General features: G+C 39.2%; 1 long non-coding RNA gene across 1 annotated transcript; it reads left to right on the plus strand.

Moving 5' to 3' along the window:
- On the plus strand, positions 1 to 17542 carry LOC147076627 (uncharacterized). Its single transcript, XR_015069669.1, has 3 exons — positions 1 to 342; positions 14584 to 14733; positions 15235 to 17542. It is a non-coding gene; the product is annotated as an uncharacterized LOC147076627 (long non-coding RNA).
- Positions 17543 to 23703: the final 6161 nt, after the last annotated feature.

Here is a 23703-nt window from a genome sequence, read left to right on the forward strand (position 1 = left end):
GATTTTAATTTGTGACGTGTGCTGTGCTGTCATGTTTCCCAGTTAATTCAGACCATTGCCGAGTGAAAAGGATTACCTTTATAATGATATTAATCTAAAGATGGCGGTGTTCAGACGCTATACGCCGTGTTATTTCGTAATAATGACAGTTGGATAGTTATTCGATAATATTTGATTATTATTAACCAACTAACAATGGATATAAAACGCCAACCAAGCGAGGATAAATCCGATTCAGAAGTACAACGCTTTTATGATGTGCCAATTGAATGTTCAAACTTTCCTGACGACAATATTGATCTAAAACAAGAGAATTTCGACGATGCTGATTGCAGTTTTGAGGTTAGTTTTTGGCAGAAGCTGATAAGTTAATGTTTATATAAGTAATACGTTTGATAAGGAAATCTTAAAAAATGTGATTGTTCTTAGCTATAATGTTAATTCCAGGCAATAACACACTTGTACAACAGTACTACTTATTATCAATAATTATTTAGTTTCATAATATGATTGAATTATTAATACAAATGCACCGTTGACCAAGTTGATGAAATCGACTTTAAAATTAAAAATGCGATTGTCAATTCTACATAACTGTGTGTGTGTGTCTCTCTCTTTCTCTTGGTTGTTACCTCATGGCTGAAGATCGTGACCACATTTAAATTCCGTTGTCTTCTGACCGACCAACACAAACATGGACCCTCCAAAAAAACCCGCCCCGCACTACACTCTGTCTTAATCGAGCGTATCACGAGACCCTACATTCGTTGGATGTGAAGCATCAGCAGTTGTCCACGCCCGGGTATGTCTCAGGAGCAGATACCCAAGTGAGCTTTGGCTGAGTTTACTGAAAGACGCAATGTTATAAAAAAAACAACTACCATGGGAGAAAAAGGGTCGGAGACTTGACAGAAAAGAATATATTTAATGATATAAAAAAGAAACAAAGTTAAAACATTACGGACAAAGAAACTATATGAAGAGATCTTCACGTCCGCAATAAGACGCTGCAATTTTTTTAAATGCAATATAAGTGGTCTTTGTGGCAACCATTTCGGACGGCCCGATGGGCCCAACAGCTGATTAAATCAACTTTACCCTATCTTGTCTCTCTGAACTTCTCTTCTGAGCAACCAAGATGTTCCATCCCTCTCGGTCTTCTTCTCTCTCAGGTGTGAAGTCTGTCTACAGTAAGCTCATTCACTTGATTGCTCCAGCGCGCCGACCCTGTCCTATCTTTTGCCTTCTCTGTAGACTACCCAAAACCACTAGCCTCTAGGTTATGCGGTCCGCACCGAACAGTATGTCCATATAACCTTAAGACGGCTCAGACATATTGTGGACAGTGGCGGCCGGTGGTTACCAAAATTGCTTTCATAGGTGGTGCACTAAAAACTTTCTTACCTTATTTAAAGAGAAGATCAATTCGGCGTTGTTTCTGCTTAGCGAACACCTCAATCACTTTCTCATTAAAGTCTGGAACTGATTGTAAAAGTTTTTTTCTCGATACTTAACACAGATAGACAATTAAGTCTGTCCTGGTTCATGGTATTTCTTAAAAACGATTTAATTCTTTTAAGGGTTAAAAAACACCTTTCACTTTCCACAGGTGTCATCGGAATTGTACAAATGATTTTTAAAAGTTTAGCACATTGGGAAAATGATGTCATTAAATTATTATTATAAAACAATTGTAAAATAGCTATAGCACCATCCGCGTTTATAAAATCGTCCCTATTGTAAATAACTGATAATTCGTGTTTAAGTTTAAATTTATCCAAAAAGTCATATGATTTCAGGGTCATTTTAAAATCATTCTCAGGAAAATTAACCCTATGCCCTTCAAAATGTTCACAATAAAAAAGTTTCGCCGCTAGCAAATGTTTATTATATTCAAACCTATTTTTCATTTAGACTAATATTAAATCACAGACATCTTTACACATTTCTATAATGTTAAATTTTATTCTTTTACTGGGAGGCTCGGATAAACTTTCAAGGGAACTGTAACGTATATTTAAATAGAACTGAAAGTTCTATTTAATAATGTTCTAATAATAAGCCATTAACTAAATGGCTATCTAATACTTACATATATTGCCGCTAAAAGAGGATTACTGACTTTACCTTTATCGGACTTATAATTCTGGTTCTGCTCGTGCCGACCTCGTTCTCACCTCCACCTGCCTTTGCCACCTTTCGGTGTAGAGTATGAGATTCTCTTTATCAAAAGGAGTGGATACGGCCACTATTCGTAGCAGCTAAATCCACGCCGGGAAGCATCTCCCTTGGCGCGGATTCCCAGACTCACGAAGAGTCTGGAGTTAGGTTTGCATGTTTCATTTAACCTTTTAGCAAGCTTTTCTTTGGGAGGGAAACAGCTGCAAAAGACCACGTGTTTGATGGGATTCTAGGTCGATAATTGAAAGAAGAGTAAAGTTAGAACGCCGTGACGCGGCAACATTTAATGCAAGATATTGATCGAGTGATGAAAATACAAAGGATTATGAAAAATATAAATGGACGAAGACCCTCACATGAGTATCTTCGTCCCCAGCAATGAATCCTACTCTATACAACACATGATGATAATGATGAGCAATATTTACATGAGACCGCCATGCGGATGCACGACGGAGATCAGAGAGTTCTCCGGTTAAGGGGGGACATGCTCGTCGAAGGTCAAAATTGAGTTTTTATTGTATTTTCAAACCATGATCCTGGACACTCCTTAAACGTTGTAGATAATCTATTTATATAATTTTAAAGCCTTATTATCCTTTATAGTTATTTTAAACATTTGATGACTGCATAAAGTATTTTTGTTGCATACAATAGTATTCTTTTAAACCTCTCGCTCTAATGTTTTAGAATAAAGTCATATTTCGGTACATAACTGTGCAGTGGTGTTAAGTTTTTTTACATTTATTAATTTTTAAACGCATTTATAAAACCATTAGTATAATTTATTACGAGATAATTTTTGTAAAATATTCACGATAAAAAATTATATTGATAATCTCTGTGATCCCAAATTTGACAAGAATTAGGCATTTTATTATTCAAAAAATCGGCAAAAGTAACACATTTGAAGATGATTCTAAAGATATTTATTATAAACTATGTCTTTGACCATTCAAGTGTGATAAACATCTTATGAATAATGATTGCTTTATAATAATTATTGACCTAAGAATAAGGTAGTGTTTTTTTGAAATACGCCATTTCTTTTGTCATTCCCTAGTGGTTAAGCAACAACATACGGCCGTAGCCATAAATTGACAAACTATAATTAAAGTAGGGAGTAAAATTATGTTAACGCGCGTGTTTGAACATGTACCTAACCGATTTTTTTTTAAACGGTACATGTTCAAACACGCGCGTCAATATCATTTTACTCCCTACTTCAATTATAGTTTGTCAATTTATGGCTACGGCCTTATGTTTTAGCTTAACCCCTGGGGAATGACAAAAGAAATGGCGTATTTCAAAAAAACACTACCTTATTCTTAGGTCAATAATTATTATAAAGCAATCATTATTCATAAGATGTTTATCACACTTGAATGGTTAAAGACATAGTTTATAATAAATATCTTTAGAATCATCTTCAAATGTGTTAATCTTGCCGATTTTTTGATTAATAAAATGCCTAATTCTTGTCAAATTTGGGATCACAGAGATTATCAATATAATTTTTTATCGTGAATATTTTACAAAAATTATCTCGTAATAAATTATGCTCATGGTTTTATAAATGCGTTTAAAAATTAATAAATGTATTAAATCTTAACACCACTGCACAGTTATGTACCGAAATATGACTATATTATAAAACATTAGAGCGAGAGGTTTAAAAGAATACTATTTTATGTAACAAAAATACTTTATGCAGTCATCAAATGTTTAAAATAACTATAAAGGATAATAAGGCTTCAAAATTATATAAATAGATTATCTACAACGTTTAAGGAGTGTCCAGGATCATGGTTTGAAAATACAATAAAAACTCAATTTTGACCTTCGACGAGCATGTCCCCCCTTAAGTCCTCCCTTTATCGCGTTCTCCGTACACTTCCTGGGTAGCCATGCCACCGGCACTTAACACTGAAGGGCACAGGTGTATGAATATCTCCATTCTTGATGCGCGGGCGGACCGACGCGCGCGTCCCAAGCCGGGACGTGCGCCCTCCGCACCCGTAACAAGTAGAAAACCGCGTGCGCACCTCGCAACGGTTGGAGACAGAAAGAGAAAGATGTCTGTGATTCGTGCGGCAGCTCGCCATCGCCCCACGCGTCCCCCACCTCATCCGGTGCGGCCGTTGATTCCTCGCAGCCAGTGACAAGTTCGATGTTGCCATCGGTAACGAGTTTATATCGTTACAGAACTTTAAACATTATTAACAGATACTTCAAATGCAATGCCGCAATGGTGCTCATTACTTGCTGTCTATCCCCTGTGGATCTCTACGTTACTGCTAGGACACGAAATCATCGTCCAGATGTAACATTATGTAGAATACAGCAATTCTGAAATTGATAACAAACTGTTGTATGCAAAACAAACAACATTTCTTACATTAGTTAGGCTTATCTTGTTACGTAGAAACGCAACTATAGTAATTCTTAACAATAATGTGAGAATTCATCTTTTTATAAAAATAGAATCTTATACTTTTTCATCGTGCGTACCGCACAATAATTTTCACATAGTGAGTACAGTTTTTCTATGGTATTCCCATCAGGTATGAATGTCCTTGAACAGACATGTTTGTGCTCTTTCCATATTGAAAGAATTTACATTTTGCTTATAAATTACTAGCAAGTATGATCATTTTGTGATTCAAGTGTACTTGTTAAGACATAAATATGGATTTTAACCATAGTTTGTGTGGCACAGACTGCTACATTATTTTTGTAAGTACCATGACCAGGTGATGATGGTACGTTCGCAGTTGCATTTTAACTACATGTTAAATGCTAAATTATACTAAATTTAAATCATATTGTTAAATACTAGGGGACGGCACATGTTACCCTATGTAATAATAACTAAATCCCGGTAAGGTATATCCTTCATCGATACGATGCAGAACGCCATATTGCGGGTGTCTCTCCGTGAAACATAATGAATGACGTGTACCTTGGAGGGGTACATAACTTTGTGAGTTGCAAGACAACCATTCGTGTCATTCATTCACTGATGTTCCAAGAGACGAGACAGCTTTGGTGCTATCATGTTTACTTTGTGCGAAGGGTGGCTTACGCGCTATCGCTGTAAAACATGAAAGTTTGAACACTTATTTAACTATACTTATTATCGAAATGACAACACAGTACATAGAAGGCGCTTGATGTTACCATCCAGCTTGTGTCGAACGCAGAGGAAACTGTTGTTCGAATTCGGTACTGACATGTGTACTTAGTGCGAAGGATAGGTTATATGCTATCGCTGTACAAAATGATCGTACGAGTACTTTGTTCACTATACTTATATTGAAGTGACAATACAGTATGTAAACAAAGACCGCTAGATGTGTACATCTAGCATGTGTCAAACACAGAGGAATCTGTGGTTTGACCATCACCCCTTTCGCCAAATGACGAAGAAGAGCATGAATGTCCTTCCTTGGAATTCGTGGGCACGGATATACATTGCTTGGAGCTTACAAGGCTACTTGAACAAATGCAATTTTCCATGATTAGACGCAGAGCGACGTCCGTTGTCTGGGAATCATAGGTGATCCGAGGCAGTTGAGAGTGCAACCACAGAACTCTACAAGGAACGGGGTGGTCAAACTAGACACATATGACATATCAGGGAAGAAGATAGACTGTAGAAAAGGGTTTCACATCCACCTACGATGTGAAATGCCCGTGAAAATGCACAGACGGCCAACATGGAGACCTTATGTGTTATAACACGATAACGGTTCCGTGAGTATGTTACTTACAATGGTGTGATCAACACGCACTTTACTTAATTTATGGATGTTATGCCTATGGGACAACACACACAAAAACTTAAGTAAATAAACATGTAAGTGAAATTAATTCAGACTTTGAGACATCACGAAGATTCTCTCAGTAGGTGGAATAATATCCTGGCAACACTTGATGTGCGCTTGGAAATATTAAGGACTACTTGCACTGAAACGACGTGCAAATTTGCATTTGTTAGTGGTTAGTAGTGATGTACCTAGTAACACTACTAGATTTTCGTGCTTCCTGCAACGTGAAATCTGTGTTACGCTAGAAATGAGGAATAAACAAGTCTTTTTGAAACAATGAAGACCAAATCGATGCTTGTTTATGTAGGCTCTCACCAGTTTTGCTGCTGGCTGTCTGCCTTTAGCACACATGGCTGGCTCGAGAAGACGAGTGGACAAAGTCAGCGACAAGTTAGCGTGAATGTGTTATCATTAATGACACATCCTGAACATTGTGTTTCGCGACGAGTGTCAACTTGAAGGAAAAGTATTGGACTTGGGACTCGCATTGTCAATTACCACAAATGTTTAATCGATCCATGGTGAATTGACCCGAGTTACGTAAGTAAGAAGAAAGAGATTGAATTGCGCACTGTGACTTTGGTGATGTTCGCGCACACCGTAGGCAGGCACAAAGTGACGCAAGTCGAAACCACAAGTTGTATATATGAGACTGGTCCTCTGCAACAAACAGAGAGCAGTAATACACCCCTTCAACACGTTACTTCCCTTGGAATGTGATAGTGACCATGGAGCAAAAGATGAAAAATGAAAATTGCGTTTTGTGAGATTTCCCTTTTCGTCGAAATCTCACGCAACTCCGCAACCTCACTTGAGCGAAAATTTGCTCACCTATCGAATTCCTTCCAACGCAAACAACCGCTATTTTGATTCTCCCTGTGAACGCAATGGTCAATGTAGTTGGAGCAAGGTTTCACTGTACTTAACTTAGCGACAAAGTCTTATGTTGAAAGACTTATGTCAAATTATACTAGACTTATGTATATGACAAGGCACAATATGAAGTAATATATCTAACGATGATGTTGGACGAGACAATTATCAACTAATATTTGGCGATGTCCTTTATATGAAATCGACCTAACGGCTTACCATTCAGATCACCTAATTCATAAACCAACGGAGAGATCTTCGTTAAGACTATATTTTCCACGTACCGTTGCGCAAGCTTGGTACTGAAATAATTTGCAGCATCTGAGAGTTTGAAGTTCCTCCTCCAGACCCTCTGACCTACGATGAGTTCAGTATCTTTCCTTCTGAGATTATACCTTCTGGCGTTCGATTGAAAATTTTCCAAAAGCTGAGCTTGGACGATTTCGAAGACGAACGGCAAGTTCTGTATGCGATCAGCATACTGCGCACAGTCTGCTGCCGCAGGGAAAACTGCGTCTTTGGCCTTGAGATAGTCTTTCGGAAGATGAAAACGACCATCCAAGATTATCTCTCGACCGTGCATGAGGAAGTAGGGGGAGTACTTGGTTGCTAAGTTTACAGATGCGTTTATCGCAGTCTGCACGCTTTGAAGATATTGCGACCAGAGTCTCTGATCCTTTCCTACGAGGATTGCCAGTGAGTGGTTATATCTCTCAACTGTGTTGCTTTGCGGAGAGTACACCGCATTAAGGAACAATTTGGGAATAGAATACTTCTTAATGAACGCCTTGAATTCTTTAGATATGAATTGACGACCATTGTCCGTTAGAATACTGTTAGGTACTCCATGTTTAAGAAAGATCTCCTGTTCAATGAATTTTATGATAGGTGTTGCTGTAGCTTTTCTAAGTGGGTGTAACCACACATATTTAGAAAAGACGTCGACAACTGAGAGAATGTGCATGTATCCCTCCTTTGATTTTGGTAAAGGCCCTATAAAATCAATCGACAACGATTGCATCGGGCGGTCGACTTCCTTCGGATTCGACATAAGTCCCGCCGGTGCATTAGTTGTGTGTTTATATGCTTTGCATATAGCACAACCCTTAATAAATAACCTCTGTAAATCCCTGGCCAATAGAACAGTGAGGAAATGCGCTTGAAAGTTTTGAATGTGCCAAAATGCACAGAAGCGTTTCCACTATGAAACTCTGAGATCAGTTTTGTTCTATCCGCGCCCTTGACGCACTCTTTCCAATTAGAGTCATCAAGGGGCAGATCTCCTGCCTTGAACCTGAGTAATTTATCTCCCTCAAATTTGAATCTCGGGAATTTTTCTGGGTGAGACTTCACGTTATTGACTAAGTTCTCGAACCAAAGGTCCGGTGGGTCTGCAGTGTTGCTAGCACTAACAGATGAAATCACGACTGGATTTCTTGATAATACATCAGGGACGGTGTTAAGCCTTCCTGGACGATGTTTTATTGAGAAGTCATATTGTGAAAGTCTCGCTGCCCAGCGAGCGAGCCTACCCTGTGGGCTTTCGAGCGTCGTTAACCATTTTAAACTAGCGTGGTCAGTGATTACCGTAAACTTATTTCCCTCTAGGTATCTCCTAAAATGAAATATACTGTCTAAAATAGCTAGTAGTTCTAACTCAGTGGTCGTGTAGTTGCGTTGAGGCTTTGTTAAGGTGCGAGAGTAAAATGCAATCGGGTGCTCGCCATCAGAAAATTCCTGCGTGAGGACCTATCCTAGCCCTAGGTTAGAAGCATCACAATGTAAAGTGAACGGACGAGCGAAATCAGGACATGCCAAGACTGGGGCTGAGGTCAGTGCGAGTTTGAGTGCCTTAAACGACGCCTGAGCCTCATCTGTCCAAGTGAACGCGGAAGCTCCCTTGCGCACACTTGTCAAGCCTGTCAAAGGACTTGCCACCTTGGCAAAGTTGTCTATAAATCTTCTGTAATATGAACAAAGTCTTAAGAACGACTTCACGTCCCGAGAATTCTTGGGAACGGGAAAGTTCTTAACGCTATCTAGTTTCACTGGATCACAGTGTAATCCCTCCTCATTTACTACATAACCTAGGTAGTTTAGTTCTTTTCTGCAAAATTCTGATTTACAGAAATTTATAGTCATGCCTGATTGTTTAAACTTTTCAAAAACGCGGTCTAGTAACTTCATGTGGCTATCAAAATCTTCAGATACCACTATCACATCGTCAATATAGCAGAAAACCTTGGCTTCGAATTCCGGGCCGAACAAACTGTCAGACAATCTCTGTAATTCCGCGCTCGAGTTTTTGGTACCAAACGGCATCACGAGAAATTCGAACAAACCTCTGCGTGGAACCACAAAAGCCGTCTTTTCACAAGAGTCCTCCGTTAAGGGAATCTGCCAAAAGGCCTTCGACAAGTCTATTGATGAAATAAATTTTGCGTCTCTTAAATTATCTAATATCTGCGAAATATAAGGCAACGGATAACTGTCTGGGACTGTGGATAGCGGATAATAGCGTTGTTTGATTGGGCCCCCATTGGTTACAATGCGGTGCTGAATCAAGTGGGTCCTCCCCAATCCACAACGTTCGAAGGAAATCGACTCAAATTTTTCTTTAACCGAGGCTAGCTGACCGTGTTCTATTTCTGATAAGTTAACTAGATTTTTTGATGTGATTGAATTTATTTTATACGCGTCATGCTCACGATTTTTGTTAAGGTAGACTATTTCTGGTGCGATGTTAAACAACTTCCAAAAGTCGATGCCCAGAATGACATCGGGTTGGAGGTTAGGTATTACGGTAAAGTATACAGTTTTTGTTTCGTGGCCTACTTTAACTGGTATTTTTAAAGCGCCGAATGCGGGCTGGACTGTACCATCCACTGATTCAATCGAAATTCTAGACTTGTATAACTTAAATCCTTTCTCGAGCAAGGTGGCAGCAGCATCCTTACTCAAGCAGGAAAGAGACGCACCGGAATCTAGAAAACCCCGTGCCCCAATACCTCCTAACCAAAATTTCAGAAAAGGTCTCTCATCCACATACTCTTTTTTGCAAATAGGAGCGACCAACTTATTGTTCCTAAAAAAATATTTCGTATAGTTAATTACATCTTTCCACTCTCTTTTGCGTACTTGTTTGGACGGTCTGAGAGAGTGGATGGCTACTCGTTTTTTGACGAACCGCTGTGCTTGCTGGAAGTGCATGCGTGCTGGCTCCTGATAGACTGTTTGTCAACACTACTAACTCTCACTGACTTCCGTCAATGCGTGTCATTGCAACACGCAGCGTGCTCGATACAACTGGAATCGTTGCGCGATTTGCTGAACGGTTTACAGTGACGTGCGTTATGCTTATTTTTATGAAATGGGTCAGAATTAATTCTGATTTTATCATTAACTGAAGTCGAAGGATTAGCGTGTACTGCCGTAACTTCGTGATCTGAAGGGTTAGTCGAGATGAAGGAGATTGGAGCTAACTTTGATCTTTCAATGTCGCTACAAACTTTTACTAACTCCGTGAAGGTTTTGGGTTTCTGCAGGCTGACACCTGTACGAATGCGTTCTACCATTCTGCTCGTGATTATTTCCATTAAATCACTAACAGAGTATGCAGGTCTCAATCTACCCGCTAGCAATCTCATATCAAGTATGAAATCGCAGGCTGGTTCCTGCTCTTTTTGCCTTTTAATTAACATACTCTCAACCAACGCGGCGCCGACCGTCGGCCCTTCGAATTGTAAATATAAAGCTGATTTTAACTCCTGCCATGTATTTACTTCGCTTTCCACCAAGCGGAACCACCCCAAAGCTCTACCTTGTAATATCTCTGAAAAGTACACCATCATTGTAGTGAATGATAGCCCACGATTTCTCATAATGTCCTCGACTCTTATGACAAAGTCGTGAACTGGTGTAGAACCGTCATATTTAATGTGCATTTAGCACTTTGTAATTAATAGCAGGTTTTATTTCTACTATTTGAGAAAATGACGAGAGTGATTCGAAATCCTCAGTTTTTTCCTCAAGCGGTCCGGGACATAGCTTACTATTCCAGATTTCCGCTTGCTCTTGCATTTGCGAGAGTTTTTTACTGGGTTTAATACCCCTGGCTTCTAGCGCTGACTTCAGGGTGTTCGCCTTGCAGCTTTCCCTGATGCCAATTGCAACGTTATTAACGTTCGACCAAACCATCTCGAGAAAGTGATATAAGACTAAACGAATAATTTATACTAAAAGAAAAATGATGCGGATGTCCCCATATACACAACATAAAAATAATTACTACCTATTACACGTATTTTTATCGAATACGAGTATTACTTAATGTTATACGAAAATGTATCGCACCAAGCCGCAACGAACAACCACCGACCCCTACACTGATCGAAACTGACTAAAAACTGGCACAAAATTTACAGAGAAATACAATAATGAATATCCTAAAATAATCTCACTGTAAAATTATTTTAATTATACTAAGACGTAAGTACAATTGGATCACTCTATTCTTAACGGAATGTTCCAGAATGATTTTGCATTATAACAAAACACGGTACGGCACTGCAATTTTGTGAAAAGGAAAAAAAAATTCCTACGCGAGTCGATGTAACTTTTGCCTTATTTTGGCAAGAGGTGAGCGCTCGTGAATTTTGTAACATAAAGTTGTTACATAATTCGATTTTCACTGAATTTGTTTTTGGATCGAACCAAACAAATTTTACTACTAATTTGAGGACGCACAAGATATGCAATGCGACCAAACGGAAGCCATAGTCTGACTATCTTGTAAGTTTTCATTCAAGCTAATCTTTTTATAGACGAGAATTCATTTAAGTAATTGCAGGAAGACTTAGCTTTGATTGAGTACGTCGAACATCGTCGTGAACTGGAAGGCCAAGCGACTTCTACGTCTTATCCATCATCCTTCAGAAGCGACTTCACGTTCCTCCAACGTGACAAATCCAAGAGTGCCTCCTGGGTGTATGGCAGGGAATGAAAAAAAACGTCCTCTCCGTCGTCCTTCACCATTTGACTCAAGTTGCCTGACTTGATATGATCATTGAAATCCACGAACATATGCTTTTCAATAAATTCTATAACAGTATATTGGAAGGCACAACATGTTAATTATACAAAGCGCGTTAAAAAAATTAACGCAAAAGTTATAAGTGTGCATGGATTGCACAGATAAACGTGGATGTAATTCGGATGTTGGATTCTAACCAACCATCCTTGCGCGTAGAAAGCGGAAATGCTCCCTCAAAAACTTCACACTCGTTCACAAAATCACGTGTCGTAAATAATTTGATGGAATCAAATAAAAAAAACCATATTTCACACTGTGGAAATATTTCCAAAGTAACTTTAATGTTACTATTATGAGTTATAAACTGATTCGAAATAATGCGGAACGCAACCAAAAATGTGCGTGTTCCTTTTATGACTGTCGAGCAGGAAATGCCGCACCTTTTTCAAGAATGCGTGCGCCCGCTCACTTCTCGTCACTCCAACCAAAACATTCCGTGATTCTAGAACGTTTTAGAAACGCACGCTTACAACTAAACTAAGGATAAATGCGCGATGGAAAAAAAACATGTGACATATAATATGAGATAATGAAATGCTGGTGACAAAAACTAACATGTTAGTCAAATGAAACACGCAACCAACTTCACCGTACGAACCGCGTGGAAACGTCAATGTAACGTTTATTTTAAATACTTAAAAAATAATATTATACATGAGACCGCCATGCGGATGCACGACGGAGATCAGAGAGTTCTCCGGTTAAGTCCTCCCTTTATCGCGTTCTCCGTACACTTCCTGGGTAGCCATGCCACCGGCACTTAACACTGAAGGGCACAGGTGTATGAATATCTCCATTCTTGATGCGCGGGCGGACCGACGTGCGCCCCCCGCACCCGTAACAAGTAGAAAACGGCGTGCGCACCTCGCAACGGTTGGAGACAGAAAGAGAAAGATGTCTGTGATTCGTGCGGCAGCTCGCCATCGCCCCACGCGTCCCCCACCTCATCCGGTGCGGCCGTTGATTCCTCGCAGCCAGTGACAAGTTCGATGTTGCCATCGGTAACGAGTTTATATCGTTACAGAACTTTAAACATTATTAACAGATACTTCAAAATCAAATAAAACGTTTTATCAATACGGAGTCTCAGTTTCGAGATTGAAATTGTTTAAATAAAATGTCACAATGAGGCATTATCCGCTGAAAAAATGATAGCCAAAACATGAAATGTTCATCTGTGAGATACCGCAGAAGCATATCTGCATTATTAATTGTATTGCTATCATTTTCACTGTTTAATATATATTCCATACACTCCTTAAGTGGCTCGTAGTATATGTAAACGGTGTCAACACTTTTAATGTTAAAATTCCACCTCGTTTGTGGGGACTTTGGATCGCGGCAGCAGAAACTAAACTAAACAGTGAAATGCAATAATTTTTCAAGACAATATAAAAAATATATATATAACTATCGTTTGTTTTGAATACGTATTTTTCGACACAGGATATTGAATTATTGACGACAAGGCGTCAGACCCTTCGTCTACAAAATAAAATAAAGTCTAAAAAATTGCGTCGGCAATAAAACTTAGCGCGAGTCGGGTATTGTTAAACATATGACATCATGAAATAATAATTCACTCACTTGCTAAAAGAACATGATAACTCAGATATTATTTTTTTATAAATTATATTCAAATATAGAACGATTTAAGGATCGTAACCATAATAATTATGTTGATAATCAATTTGTATTCAATATCAGCCTATTTCCAATGAATTTATATGAGTTTTAATTTAAAAAAATGTATTTTTTATCAATCCTGCTAAATCTCAGTTACTACATTTTTCGCGTGCGTCCCAAAAAGCAATTAAATCTTGTGTTTTTATGACACGTTTATGACTTTCACGTATCGGGTTGAACTGTTATTACACAATGCAATATGAATGGCAAAATAAGATCAATATTAGTGCGTTCACCACGAGCGCACGACTTCGATGACTATTCAGTGAGTACATGCTTTTGGTATAAATTTACACGGATTAAATTGCGATAAACGAGTGATGACTTATGAATAGCATTGTTGCACATTGAGTGATGTTTACGAAAAAGCAGTGCAGCGTACATGCATGGTGTTAGGGGAGCCGCCGCTGATTGTGGAGAGCTGTTAGTTTATCTGTAGTGTTTGGATAATCGACTGCTTCATCTTATGCTCCGTCCAAGAAACATGAAGCGTTCAGCGCCAATACCACAACTCCCTTGCCCTCAGGGTCCTCTATTCGATAACGTACAAAAATTTGGAAGACACCAATATTCGCAAAAGATTAACTGTTTTTAACATTTTATAAATCAGCGCATTAATTCATACACAAAGCTGCTATCGGCAGATATCTAGATATTGAGGTAGGTATTATAATTGTTACACTAAGTAAGCCGTCTAAAAATGTCAAAACTGTCAATCTCGCTCTAAGAGTTACCACGCCAAAAGAAGTGCTGTTAAAACATGACACTTTTTGACAGTTCAGACGATTAACTTATTGTAACAATTAACCGCCTCATTACATACATATGATAAATTACCCTCGAATTGACGCAAAATTCATGTCTTGCGTGAATTTTATATTATTTATTATATTATTACATTAATAATTATGTTATTTGCAGAAGCTTGAAAACGATCTGATCAATATAAAGTCTGAGCATAATAACGAGACAATCGTCATCAAAGAAGAATTTGTTGACAACGCAATCAGCCTAATTATTAATGAGAATCCTCGACCTGGCTGCTCTAATCCAAAATACAGGCCAGATCAGGTACGTTCAATTATAAAGTTTATTTTGAAACTCGATAGAACTTTAAATAGTAAAAATAACACACGTTAACTTTTAATCATTATCACACATTTTTTCAACGTTTTTATTAGGTCGTATTCTTATTTGTTCAGTGGTTGCTTATCCGGTACAAATCTTGTAATCGAGTTTTAACTAATTTTCCGACTAGCTAGATATTTGAACACTTTTAGAATACATCAGAACACGATGCCAATGCATTCTTTCAATTCTTTTAGCCATATTTAAATATGATTGAATTCATTTTAAGTTAATTCTGGTTTGTATAAAAAGTTATTTCGGAAGAAATCCGTAACCCAATCCACGTTTATAAAAAGTTCTTTTTATCTTGTAATTATTTATTACTTTTAAACAATTAATTGTCAAACCAAATAGAACCTATCCAACCGATATTAAAGAACAAAATCATATTTTATTTGTTTTAATATAATTGAATTGAAAATACCAACTCTATGCTTTTTATAGATCTCTACTCAGCAGTATTTCACAGTACGTTACAGTAAGCCTGGACTGGACATCGTGAGAAAAGATACAGTTGACAATAACCTGGTCAACAATAAAATAGCACATGCAACCAATAGCGTCAAAGATATGACAAAACACCATTCAGAAATAACAATAGATGATCAAAACATCAAAAAGGAAGGTCAGAAATTATACGTGCAAAAGGAAGTTCGAATTATGTTGAGAAGAGTTACATATTTTCCGCGTAACTTTATTTGCAAAGACTGTTGTGGAGTGTTTGGATCTGTAAATCATCTAAATAGTCACTTCATTTCGTGCATGAAGTCAAAGCAGATTGAGTCATATGAAACGCATACTGGCGAAAAACATAGTGAATGCAATGATCGATCATCGAACCGTGGTATTCACAAGGTATATTTTGCTGAAAAACTACATCAATGCGATGTATGTTTTAAAAAGTTTCATCGAATTGCTAATCTTAAATCACACAAAATGACACATACTGGCGAAAAACCACATCAATGCGATGTGTGTTTTAAAAGATTTCTGCAAATTGCTCATCTCAAAACACACAAAATGACACATACTGGTGAAAAACTACATCAATGCGATGTGTGTTTTAAATTTTTTCAGCGAAAAGGTCATCTCAAAACACACAAAATGACACATACTGGTGAAAAACTACATCAATGCGATGTGTGTTTTAAAAGATTTCTGCAAAATGGTCATCTCAAAACACACAAAATGACACATACTGGTGAAAAACTACATCAATGCGATGTGTGTTTTAAATTTTTTCAGCGAAATAGTGTCCTCAAAAAACATAAAATGATACATACTGGCGAAAAACCACATCAGTGCGATGTGTGATTTAAAAGTTTTCAGCGAATTGATTATCTTACATCGCACAAGATGACACATACTGGCGAAAAACCAATGCGATGTGTGTTTTAAAAGATTTCTGCAAAATGGTCATCTCAAAACACACAAAATGACACATACTGGTGAAAAACCATATAAATGCGATGTGTGTTCGTTTTCATGTAAACATTCACATCACCTGAAAACACACAAAAGGTCGCATACAGACGAAAAACCATATAAATGCAATGTATGTTCTTATACATGCTCACGATCAGACCTCCTGAAAACACACAAAATATCGCATACTGGTGAAAAATCATATAAATGCAAAGTGTGTTCTTATATATGCAGACAATCACAACACCTGAAATCACACAAAATGTCGCATACTGGTGAAAAACCATATAAGTGCGATGTGTGTTCGTTTTAATGTAAACATTCACATCACATGAAAACACACAAAATGTCGCATACTGGTGAAAAACCATATAAATGCAATGTGTGTTCTTACGCATGCCAACGATCACAAGACCTCAAATTTGACAAAATGTTAAATACTGGTGAAAAACCATATAAATGCGATGTGTGTTCTTATACATGCAGACAATCACAAAACCTAAAATCACACAAAAAAACTAATACTGGTGAAAAACCATATAAATGCAGTGTATGTTCTTATAAATGCACTCGGGCAGAATACTTGAAAAGACACAAACACCACTTGTCATTTTGTGTGATTTAAGGTGATGAGACAGTCTGCATATATAAGAACATATATCGCACTTTAATAGTCCTTCGCTCATGTCTGTTTTCTTATATATTTTAACACTACGCAAATGGGAACGGCCATGCGTTTCCATATTTTCATTAGTATCATTGTGAATAGTTTTGTGACTTCTTAAAATACTAGAGGATTCTAAGACTGCATTACAGATATTGCATATAAAATTTCGCGGATAATGCACTACTCTTCTCAACACCATTGCAGCCACCTTCGGAGTATTGGCTGCGGAAATTTCCTTTTTTATATTTTGTTCATCTATAGTTTTTTCTGAATACTCTATCACATCATCTTGGTTGACATCAGTTGTGGGTTGTCGACTGCCATCCGTATTGGGACACTCAGTGACACATCGCTGGGTAGAAATCTATAACGAGATAAGATCTATATTAATGTATAGACGGAATATACTATATATTGTGATTAAAATATATGCAGGCAATTTGACATTGCTTGTATTAATTACATAGAGACTCCGCGTAAGTACAGTATGATCGCCATCATCTGAGATAAACCACAATCAATTCAAATTTATAGATAAAACAATTTTATATTCACTCATACTTAAATATGTAAATCATATGTAGGTAGGTAGACTTTTTAGAAATCATAATTTTATATTCAACAATGTATTCAACTGTTTAATCCGCGATAAAAATTTATAATATTTGTTGTCTTTTTCCATATTCAAAGAAAACACTTTCCCTTCTACCATCCGTCCATCCGACTGTTTTATTTCCACACATAGAACATATTATTTAATTTCCTTTGTCTTTGTATATAAATTTTAAATTATCTCACGTCCTCAATAAGTTATCTTTGCCATCTCTTTCTTATGAGGAGGAAGCGAGTTATTTTTACGCCCTGATGATTGATGTACCTCTTGTTTTTGCGAAATTCCTGCGATGCTGTAACGCATTTTTCGTTTTGTATGTTAATTTACCTTACATTCTTACATCTTGTTCTTATATAATTCTCCGAAAAGATAGAAATTCTTGTGGGCACCGATTTACTTAATAATGACTTAATGATACGAATTTTCATATTACATACGTTAGATACCTACATTGTTTTTCATTAGTAGGAGCATACTTGATTTAAGTTAGTAGCAATGATATTGTAGTGTCATTCTTTAGTAGGCATTTTTAACAAGTGTCAATTATCTTCTGGTAATTGAAATAGCGCATATTGTAACGACTCAAAACTTTATGTACCTCCTGCTCAAAAAAATTAAAAAGCAGTTAAATAAAATATTTGTGAACAATAAATATGCAGAATCATCTATTTATATGCAATGAAAATTGATAAATGAAATATTTTATCGTATACTAAAGACTCAATGGTATTGTTTTTCCAATATTCGATGCATAGCAGAGTTCTCTCGCAAATATCATTTGTAATGGAACTTGGCATTACGTTTAACAGTAAACGAACGATTGCTGCTACCATCTGTATTCTGTAACAAGGCGCTACAAATGTTGAACTTAAGTTTACCCGAGTCTTTTCGGATGTTATTGTTTAAAAATTCTGTATAATTCATTAATATGAAGCAGACTTGAGAGAGGCTCTAGTTGCTGGGGCTTTAACAATTGAAGTACGGCCTCACGGTGGAATGGTATAGTATAGTTTTGCGACACGTTTACTTTGGGGTGTATGGATATTATCCGTAGCTCTATCTGACTGATTTTCCCTTAGCTATGCTACAATCTGTAGTTTGAAAGACGGTTGGTGTCGCCCGACTTCACGCGACATACAGCACAGGTATAATCACAATATGTCCCACCTCGTCACTCATTTTGAGTTATCATTATCATTAAGTTAAAAGAAATTAATGTGAATAAATGAATTGGCATAACGGAACTACAACACACTTATCGTGGAACTCTTTAGCAAAATATTATGAACTAGTCCACTTTCATAACTCAAAACACCTAAAAATGTCTGTTGGGGTGTTTTTGTTGCGGGTTATTATGAATTTGGCTTATTTATAGTACATATATATGATTTATGTTTTAAAAACTAACCTCAAATATGCAACCGTCATTGTCTGATTGTTCTCGCTTCACGTAAGTGCAGTTTTCCGAGATATTTGAAGGCAATTCGAGTTCGTCGACCCAATTGTGTGTTTTCACGTTAGATACGCAATCATCGGGTTCCTCTTTGACATCCATTTTACGGATTAAATTCTTAAACATGTGACGAGAATAACGGTTTATTCAAAATGAAACTGCCATTTGCAAAATGTTAATGCTGCCAGTCATGAAACCATAATGTGAAAAAAATATTAATTAGGGAGGGACAGTTTTAGTCCATTGCAATAATTGTAATTACTATGCTATCTAATGATTTAACTGAATTCAGAATAATTACTTATTTATTGTAATTTATTAGATATTATTATATTTAACATCTGTCATTTAATAAATAATTTTAGACATAGGAACATGGATTATGAAAGGAGTTTTACCTACCATTAAAACTTTTATTATTCTTGTTGACTCTCAAGTCCCTTGAGTTGTTGATCGTATTTTTTGCCTTGTGTTCTTCTGTGCTGGCCCCTTTTTACCCCCTTTTCTTCTCGATTATTCTCCTCTCTGGTAGTTCATCTTGTTTTACCGGCTGGCAGGACTGACGCTTGTATCTTGGAGTGCTTTGTCTTTGGTTATTCAATTTGATATGTCTCAAGGAAACCAGGTAGGTGTTCTCTGGACTTCAGAGTCAACAAGAATAATAAGAGTTTTAATGGTAGGTAAAACTCCTTTCATTATTCGCTATTGACTCTGAAGTACCTTGAGATATCTGTCTGTTATCACCTGGTAAAGCAAGATAGATCCTGCAAGATAAAGTGGATGAACCTAACATGAGAATTAGGTATAGCATCTCTTGGCTTTTAGGCTCAGTGCACCGGGCTGAACATAGAAGTCAACATATTTTGTTCCCCCGCTGTAAAAGTCTGTGTGTCTATCGGTCTCTGGTAAAATGTTTTAAACGTAGCTTCTTGGCGCCAATTACCTCTCTGCAGGATGTCATCTATGGGGTAGTTCTCTAACCAATATAGAGAGGCGACTGCTGATCGAGTACTGCCTGGTGATTCATGTACCCCTGCATCAGCGAGTACTGACTTCACCCAATTTCCAATGACTGCTCGAGTCGCCAGTTTTGGGGGGCCTCGTGACGAGATAAATAATGCCGGAATATTACCACCCTCTTCTCTTCTCTCATTGGAAACGCAGATAAGTTTTCGTAGCCAAAATACTGGATCGATGTTTTGGCAACTGGAAGCGCTTAATTTCTATCCAGATTGGCGGTGCCTTGATGTGTCCGTCTTGGAACCAAACACTGGCCATAGAATTATATGGTCGCCATTAACAACTAGGCCATTATCCGCTACGTTGAGTAGGGTAAGGTCATGAACCCGTCGTCCCGATGCGAGTAATAATAGTATAGCTGTTCTGCGTGAAACTTCATACAGGTTGTATACTAGTGGTGTTGTTTTCTTGAGGTAGTCCACGATTATTCTTGGATCCCAAATCGGTGGTTTTGTAGGTCTAGTCTTGCGGGTGGATATAGCTTTTAACATATGACGCACTACTATGTTACTGCTGATGTCTTTACTGATCATAGGTTTGCAAAAAGTAGTTATGGCTGATTTATGTACAAGAATAGTGTTATATGAAAGACCTTCCTTATTGTATAAGTGACCCAGGTATCCAGCCACTTCAATTGGTTCGGGGGTATTATAGCTTATCGTGTTGTCCCTGCACCATGTCTTCCATTTGTCCTATGCAGGTCTATAAGTCTTCAAAGTGGATGGTCGCCAGCCGGAAGTGAGAAGTGATCTGTCCTCTACTGACCAGCTAGAAACTAACTCTGCCCACCCAAAATTATCCATAACTGGAGTGATAGGTCCCGGACTTGTGGAGGTGGATGGTTTGTCACCGTATCCACTAGAAATGACTCCAAGTGCGGGATCGGGTAGGGGGGGTTCCAGTGATCTCTGCTGTAGGTCTGCGCTCCAAAAACACTTCTTCCACCATAGGGCCACTAGTAAATATTTCCCCCCCCCCCATGTTCAGGTGTGCCAATACTTGTGGAATTAGATTCGGTGGCGGGAATATCCAGGCTAGTTTGAAGTCCCACTGTCGACTGAAGGCATCGTGGTACAGTGCAAGGGCATCGTTCGGATTTCGTGAGACATACGTTGCGACAACATGGGCTGTGTTGGACGTGAACAGGTCTACGTCTGGGAGTCCCCACCTTGAAATAGGGGAGCTGTAGCCGCCATAACTAGGTGCCATTCTTTGATAATTTTGCTGCGTGAGAGATGGTCTGCCACGCAGTTGTATTTTCCTGGAAGGTACCTATTGTGCAGTCATTGATATACTGGCCTGGCTGGCGATTTCCAGGATCTGTCGGCACTTAGTAGGGTTGCGGACTTTGTGCCCCCCTCGTTGTTGATGTAGGCCACCACTGTCTTGTTGTCGGTTTGTAGGAGTATTTCTGATCCCCTGATCGTTTGCTCCCGGAGTTGTATGGCTGAGAGTACTGCATACAGCTCTTTTCGGTTGGAGTGCCACGTGGATTGGCGTTTTGTCGATGTACCTGATAGGTGGGACTCGTCTAACTGCGCTCCCCAGCCTGAATCGGCTACGTCTGTGGTGAGGAAGTGATTGTAGGTTGCCCTGTGAATCTTTCCTGAGGAGCCCACCGCTCGAATCCACCACATGATGTCCTCTCGAGCTTGTGGTGGAATCGATGTTGATTTGTGAGGGTGGCTCCTTGATAATTGAGCGCTCGGACGTTGTAGACGTCGGCAATGCAACCTCCCCTGTGGAGTGACGAAGGTTGCAAAGTTGAGTCGCCCGAGGAGGCGTTGGGCCTGCCTGAGCGACCAACTGCCTTTTTGGATCTGCAATTGCAGATGGTGACGAAGTGATGTGCACTACTCTGTTGATAGATATTTCCGATTGTTGTGAGTATCTCACGTGATACCCAAGAACTCCCACTGTTGGCTTGGAATCAGACAAGATTTTTTCTTGTTGATTATCCAGCCTAGCGCCTGCATGAAATCTATCATATAAGTCAGTTGCGACAGAAGAATCTCTCTGGACTGATTTGCCATCAGAAAGTCGTCTAAGTAAGTGACGATTCTCATACCCTTTCCCCGGAGTTGTTCGGCCACCCAGTTTGTTAATGAGGCAAACAGTCTTGGTGCTGCCGACAGTCCGAACGGAAGGCACTTGAATTGAAGGAGTTCTCCTTGGTAAACTAGCCGAAGAAATCGGCTATGTTGTATAGCTATAGGTACATGTACGTACGCTTGGCTTAGGTCTATTTTTACTAACCAGTCTTCCCTTTGCAGGAATGTTGGGACCTTGAAATGGTGGAACAGTTTGAACGGCCTTGGTTGTAGGAAACCGTTTAGGCGTTTTAGGTTGAAGACGGGTCGTTGACTGCCGTCTTGCTTCCTTACTAGGAACAGGGTTGAGAGGAAGCTCGGAGATGGTTCTGCCAATTCCAATACTCTCGATTTCTTCAGTTCCGCGATTTGTGAAGTGATCTCCGGCGATTGTCGCGTTTGGAAAACCTTCTGGAATTGCACGGAAGGCATTATTAGAGGGGGTTTATTTATAAACGGAATACGGGTTCCCGTTATTATTTTTAATAATGGTGGTGGTGTACCCTTGGCCTGCCAGATTTCCTGGAAATGCTGGAGGCGTCCCCCTTTGAACGTGGTGAGGGAGACCCGGTCACCTGCGTCTAGGGTAAGTGCCCCTCGCACCACCTCGGTTATCTCTGGGAAAACCTCGGTTGGATGGGCGTGGGCCTCTCGGCAAGCCACCCCTAACCTGAACTGGTATCCTCCTCGTATATCCCTGCCTTCGAAAGGTGTCCTTGCGTCCACCTGACGAAGTGCTGGGTTGACTCTCCCTGTCCTGGTCAACCCGTTTGGTGGTCTGATCGAAGACCTTCTCACGACCCCCACCTCTTTCTAGGAATACCGCCAGTTTATCTTTATTGAAGATGTGTTCGGCGCTAGGTGGGATCTTGTTAAGAGCCTCTCGGGTGAAGGTGTCTCTTATACCGGAGAGGATTTTCTTCCGCCTCGTTTGAACTAACTCTGCCCGTTTTCCACAAAGGATTCGGGTGACGTCCTCAGACACTTTGTTGAGCGCTGAAGAGGGCCCGAACTCCTTTACGACTGTCTCAAAAAGAGCCGTACCGATGGTGTGGTCTCTGACAGAGTCGACCACTCGCTGTAGCGCGTCCCGAATACACTCCTTTTGAGCGAGCATCGCATTTTGGAGGCCGGCGATCGTACGCTCCATTAGATGAATCGTTTACGATTAATGATCGTAGGGGCGTAATTCATCGTTGAGTCCCAACTCAACGAAAGACGGGGCCGCCAAATATTGTTTTTGGGTTTCAGCGTAGCGAACCCCCGCCCAATTATCTGTGTCGAACAGTTGGAGCCTGGTCAGTTCCGCTACCCGAGCTTTGTCTGGCGTCGGAAAAGCAGGCTCCTGAACTACGACCCTAAATATCGGCAACGGAATCCTGTTGGGTTCTTCCGCTGTTTCAGGCCTTGCGGGTGGCCGTAAAAAACTTACCGGAGAGTCGATGTTTACCATCGGCTTCTGCGGAGTAGGCACCACTGCAGGCAGACCCTGTTGGGTCAAGACTGAAAAAAATTGTGATACCTTGTTGTCCAGTGATCTAACTGTTTCCCCTAGCTCACCCACTGGATCTTCCAACAGCAATTCCGATTCATTCGAGTCGGTCTCCATCGCTAGTCCCTCCGCGACGTTACTGGCTTCATTATG

The sequence above is a fragment of the Rhyacophila brunnea genome, unplaced genomic scaffold (assembly GCF_057557595.1).
Source record: "Rhyacophila brunnea isolate RB1 unplaced genomic scaffold, BYU_Rbru_1.0 scaffold_13, whole genome shotgun sequence".
Taxonomy (NCBI): Eukaryota; Metazoa; Arthropoda; class Insecta; order Trichoptera; family Rhyacophilidae; genus Rhyacophila; species Rhyacophila brunnea.